This window comes from Oreochromis aureus, linkage group 3 (assembly GCF_013358895.1).
Source record: "Oreochromis aureus strain Israel breed Guangdong linkage group 3, ZZ_aureus, whole genome shotgun sequence".
In the NCBI taxonomy this organism is placed as follows: domain Eukaryota; kingdom Metazoa; phylum Chordata; class Actinopteri; order Cichliformes; family Cichlidae; genus Oreochromis; species Oreochromis aureus.
The window spans coordinates 83693527-83699921 of NC_052944.1; positions in this window are offsets into that span (position 1 = coordinate 83693527).

Here is a 6395-nt window from a genome sequence, read left to right on the forward strand (position 1 = left end):
TGTTAATGCAGATCAGCATTTTTTTGTTCGGCCTTACTTTTCATTCGGGCTTGGCAGGCGTCTCGTCACAGCTCTGTCAGCTGACGCAGTCTGTGAATTTTCCCCCGTGTAGTGAAACGGGCCTTAGGTTTTAGTGCTCTCCGTCTCTGCTGCATGAGATCGCATTCCTGCAGCACTGTTGACATTTTCAGGTTGTTGTTGTGGGTCCAGCTGTTGCAGCATTTGGTCAGGGTCACGTAGAGGGGAGAGCAGGAGTCCAGGTCAGCCTCAGCTTTCAGGGCCGGCAAAGCAGCCTGTAATTAAACATAAAGAAAAAACAAAAAACAAAAAAACAAAAACAAAACAAAACAAAAACAAACAGAAGTGTACGAACAGGAAAATGATGTTGTGTTGGCTGTGTTACAACGAGGGGAGAAACACCAGGCCAGGCCCTGTGTCAGCCTTCTCTCCTCCCCTTTTGTTTTTTTTTTCTTTTCCCCATACTATAATCAACTGATAACCCACCAAGTTGACAGGACAACATGCACATGTTCAAATTTTTAAACTCACAAAAGAGAAATTTTCTTTAATCACTTGTGTTGTTCAATCATCAGAAAACATCTCACAATTTGACTGTTAACCACTAAATTTGTTATTTCCTCACTAGTTGGTCATACCAGTCTCCTTATTTTCTTTTTCTTTGAAATTAAATTGTTGTCCTGCAACCCAGAGGGTTTACTTGTTAGTAATGGATAAACTTCATCATTTAACAACAGAAGTATGTTAATTTTTTGCTGCTTTAACCTTGCTGGAAAATCTTCACATGTTCATGAGTGTAAGCTGTTTCTTCATTGCATGTGTGTGCATTTGTAGGCGGGTCATTTCATTTTTTTTTTTTTTTTTTTACTTTTTCTCAAACTAGGCGTTACCTTAAAAGGAGCCTTTCTCTCACATTTCTCTGCTTGTGTGTGTTCTTGTTTCACCTTTTGTTGTGATGCTCCGGACGCCTTCCCAACCTCCACAAGTCCGTCGGCCCCACAATTCACCCCAATTTCATGTGTTCTTAAAACCTTCATTTCTCCTCTAATTCTCTCCTCGCTGCTGTCTGTTTCACAGCTGCTGATTCGTGCTGGGTGTGGTTCCCATTACTATAATTTTGCTTCGGCCGCTGTGCTTGTGGTGGCAGTTGGTCCAGGTCCGTAGCTTCCTGTATTAACACACTAAGAGATTTATTTAATATCATTTTCATCATTGTTAAACAGATAAACAGGCAACACGCCCACCTTGACAGCGCAAACTGCACGTCAGTCTCCCAACACATTCCTCTCTCTGCTTCTCAATAATTCTCCACTACGCACCTCTTACTCTCTCTCTCCTTTTTTATTGTTTTTATTTTTATTACACCACAGAGTAATACACCCAATTATGCCCGTCTATCTCTATGTGGCTCCAAATTCCCTCTTTATTTAATTTCACGCTATCAGGGGACAGGCACACAACAATTTTAACCACTGAAACGTCACTGAAACGAGGACTCTAACCTCTATTTTAAGAAATGAGGACTCTAACCTCGGTTTTCTTTTTTGACTACTATAGAACTCAACCTTAGATGTAAAAGCATTCTCTTGTTCTATTCCAGAATAAATGTGAACCCGTGATTACACGGCCGTTCCAGTGTTACTCTGTTATCGTTTGAGGGCCCTCAGCTCTCAGGTGATAAGCCTGGACCTCCAGACGCCGCTGGTCCGTACGCCGCGTCCAACGTCACGGTGGGGAGCCAACCCCAGGGCAAAATTAATTTCCACAGGTACACTAGGCGTCAACCTTTGATCTTAAAGCATTCTCTTCGCACTAATGTCCTCCTATTCACACATCAACCGCCACTGTCACTGTGTTCACGCTTCACACACAGAGCAGCACTCAGCGCGCCACACACACGCCCCCAGCGCCTCACCAGCAGTGAGACCCACAGAGAGCGCTTTTCATCAGCGGAAATTTACACAGAAACCTCTTAAGCTCAACTGTTAGAACTCTTCCGAAGCACAACCGCACCATACACCAGGTACCCCTTTCACTGCGCTTATGGCCGCCACCACGGGCAAAATCGCATCGTAAAAGTGATGCTCGTCCCGAGGCTCAAAACCGACACCATAAACCAGGGTCTGCTTTACCTTTAATCGGGTGAAGTAAATATTTTACTTATAATTTTATGGCGCAACCCTCGAGGCTTAACCGACACCATAAACCACCGCTCTAACCTCTATTCAATGTGCTGAAACCAGCAACCCTCACTACTGCACTTACGGCCGCATCACCAGAACACGGCCAGATTATCATAAACCAAAACCTACGGACGTGTTTCAGCATTACGCGTTGCTAGCGCTTAACCGACACCGTAAGCCAGTATCTGCTTAACCTTTATACTAATTTTATGACCGCATCAACGAGGGCTTATATCCGACACCATAAACCAACTTCAAAACCTCTATTCAATGTACTGGACTTATGGCCGCGTCTCCAAAGATTCTAATGTATTATTGCTACAGAAGCCAGTCTTAGACAAAGTTAAATGTGGAAGGTAAAGTGGGCTGCAACTAGCTCAACGTAGTATATTATTAGTTTCTTGGTAGAAGCAATTAAACTGCAATTAGCTCAACGTAGTGTATTATTAGTTTCTTGGTAGAAGCAGTTCATTTAACACACTGGAATTCGGCCTCAACTTATGCTGTTAGTATCTCGTGCCAAAAACCAGATACCGACAAATTTAATGTGAAAATACGTGTAACTCAGCGAACAGATTAATTTGGAAAGCCCAATATGCACATTTGGTATTTATAATACAACAGGCTGTGCTTACCTTTTTATTTAGGCCGGCCCTCTGTTCGCCTCGCCCCACGATCTCACCACAGGCCAAATCTGCACCTCCTCAGCACACCAAAGACCCGGGTCACGGCACCAAGTTGTTAAAATCTCCCAGTTCTTTTAATCTTTGGGCTGAAGGAAGGACAATACTCGGTGTATAAATGCTCAATCAACAATTATTTATTCCATACAATTCAACACTTTATGAGCATAAGATAAGATAAGATAAGATAAGATGGCCTTTATTAGTCCCACAGGTGGGAAATTTGTTTTGTTACAGCAAAAGTGCAAAGTTATGTAGCAGAAATTAGAAAACACTGGAATGCAATAAAATACAATAAAATAAAATAAAATACTATATACAATAGAATAAAAATAGAATAATATATACAATAGAATAAAATAGAAATACAAATACTATATACAACTGAGTAGGAAAATACAAAAACACAACTTTGTCAGAGAAAGAATTGCACATATAGCAGTCTTATTGCACGTGTGAGGGTTTGATCAGTTGAAGTCTTTATTGTAGAGTCTGACAGCAGTGGGGAGGAAAGACCTGCGAAATCTCTCCGTCCCACACCGTGGGTGCCGCAGTCTCCCACTGAAGGAGCTGCTCAGTGCTGTCACAGTCTCATGCATGGGGTGGGAGATGTTGTCCAACAGGGATGACAGCTTAGCCGCCATTCTCCTGTCACTCACCACCTCCACTGGGTCCAGAGGGCATCCTAGAACAGAGCTGGCCCTTCGGATCAGCCTGTTCAGTCTCTTCCTGTCCCCAGCAGAGATGCTGCCCCCCCAGCAGACCACACCATAAAAGATGGCTGAGGCCACCACAGAGTCATAGAAGGTCTTCAGGAGTGGGCCCTCCACTCCAAACGACCTGAGTCTCCGCAGCAGGTACAGCCTGCTCTGCCCTTTCCTAAGGGAAAGGGCATAAGAACCATCATGATGGGGAGAGTTGCCTGCAGAGGGTCACAGCAAGTCTCAAAATGGTGACGGGTTACTCAGCCTTTTATAGCCCCTAGTAGCCCCCACCTAGTCGTAAAAAGCCTAAACATTCACATTCTTTCTCTCTTACGGCGCCTAAGTTATGACCTCGACTCCCTGTCTTTCTGCTCTCCGTAAAGGTGGGGGTATGGAATGTGGTCTTCTCTTCTTCTATTCTAGACACAAGGTCTCCTGCACACAACATTCTCTTCATGATTCAGCAGTATGATATGTCAAGAAACCATGTAACACATTCAACAGTGTCGAATAATACAGGTCAATCAAAATAGATCTAATGATTTTCACACTCTTTTAAGTCAAAAGTATAATGCAAACTAAGACTACATACTGATCACACACTCTATATTAAGGGGTATAATATGATCTACAGCAGTATCATAATTCAACTACTTTGATTACAGATATAAGGTAACATATGATAACAGAATAATCTCACACCACAACGCCATCTTCCTCATTCCCCAGTATAAACAAAACATACGGAGGGAAGAAGTAACCACAAGGGAGGTGAAACGGTGGTCTGCCCAATCAGAAGCTACGCTACAGGACGCACTCGACGACGTCGACTGGGACATGTTCAGAGCATGCGCAGTCAACATCAACGAGTTTACGGAAGTAGCAGTAAGCTTCGTCAACATGCTAGCGGAGGAGATTATCCCCACTGCGAGAGTCACCACATTCCCTAACCAGAAACCGTGGTTGGACAGATCGATCCGCGCTGCAGTAAACGCCAGGACCGCCACCTACAACGCGGGTCTCGCCACTGGCGATATGAGCGCCTACAAAGCGGCATCATACGGCGTGCGGCGCGCGGTGAGAGATGCCAAACGCCGGTACCGGGAGCGTGTGGAGTCCCGCTTCCACCAGGGCGACACACGGAGTATGTGGCACGGACTACGCACTATTACGGACTACAAACCCAGGGACACTGCGCCCGATCAACGCCGACTCTGCATTCACCAATGAGCTGAACCAGTTCTCGCCCGCTTTCGAGGTTAGCCAGGCGGCTAATGCCATCTACCGCTGGACTACCGAGGACAATGACGTCATCAACGAGAGACGGTGACCAGCTTCATGGAGCATGACTTCCGAGCGGCATTGAGGAGAGTGAACACAAGGAAAGCGGCGGGCCAGACGGCATCACCGGCCGTCTGCTGCGCTGCTGTGCTGACCAGCTAGCAGGTGTGTTCACTTACATCTTCAACGAGTCCCTGGCGAAGTCTGTGGTCCCCACATGCTTCAAAAGATCCACCATCATCCCGGTGCCCAAGAACAGCAAACCCTCATCCCTGAACGACACCGCCAGTTGCGCTGACCTCGGTAGTCATGAAGGTGTTTGAGAGGCTGCTGAAGAACATCATCTCCTCCTCCATCCCAGACTCCACAGATCCGCTCCAGTTCGCCTACCGACCCAACAGATCCACTGAGGACGCCATCGCCCATGTCCTGCACACCACCCTCAGCCACGTGGACAAGAAACAGGGTAACTATGTGAGAATGCTGTTTGTTGATTACAGTTCAGCGTTTAACACAATAGTGCCCAGCAGACTGTTCACAAAGCATCCTCACACAGAACATGACAGCGTGGTTCGGGAACAGCTGTGTGAAGGACCAAAAAGCTCTCCAGAGAGTGATCCGTACAGCAGAACGCTGCTGCAGGATTGCTCTCCCCCCACTTCAGGACACCTACACCAGGAGATGCCGGACTAGAGCAACGCAGATACTGAAGGACCCGTCCCATCCTGGCAACAAACTGTTCCAACTTCTACAATCTGGTACACAGCAAATTCAAAAGTGTTAAATGTATTGGTGTTAGTAGTCTTCTTGCAAAAGTAGAGTTAATTTTACTCTTAGTAGAGTCACATTCCTTTAATGTAACTCTGAGGTGTAAAATTATAGTAGTTAAAACCGAGTGTTAAAAATGAGTGTTTCTATGTCAAATCTGGAGGTGTTACAATGGAAACATTAACTCTTGAGCTCTTAACTCCGAACTCCTAGAGGGGCTATGACACTAATAGAGTAAATTCACAGACTCCGCCCCCAGCACTCCAATCGAAGCTGAAGTGAAGCGTTTCAGAACATTTTGCTCTACATATTTCTGAGTTGTTTCCCATGCTTGGTAAGTCATTTTTTCAAAGATTGTTTCACTTATTATTATTAGCTTTTACTTCTGTGGCGCTTTGGAGTTGAGACAAAGCTGTGTGAAAGGCATTAGCCATGTTGCTCGGTGATAGCATAATATTCTGTTTTAGCTAGCTGAAAGGTATTGTTTGCGGGCAAATACTACAGCCTTGAAAAAAGCTTGCATGTGAATTTTCAGTCAAACTTTTGGTCAACTTAAATACACCTAAAACAATGTCTAGACTGTGAAATGTTGGTATAATGGTGCTACTTGAAGCCTGAAAACGATCTCCCATAAAGAAAAATAAAAATAAAAAAAACGAGCAAACAGCAGTAGCTGCTGTTTGCTCGTTCTTTTCTATATATGTCCTGACTGGGTTCTACGTTAGCATTTAGATCCCTCCAGAGTTTTGTGCACACGG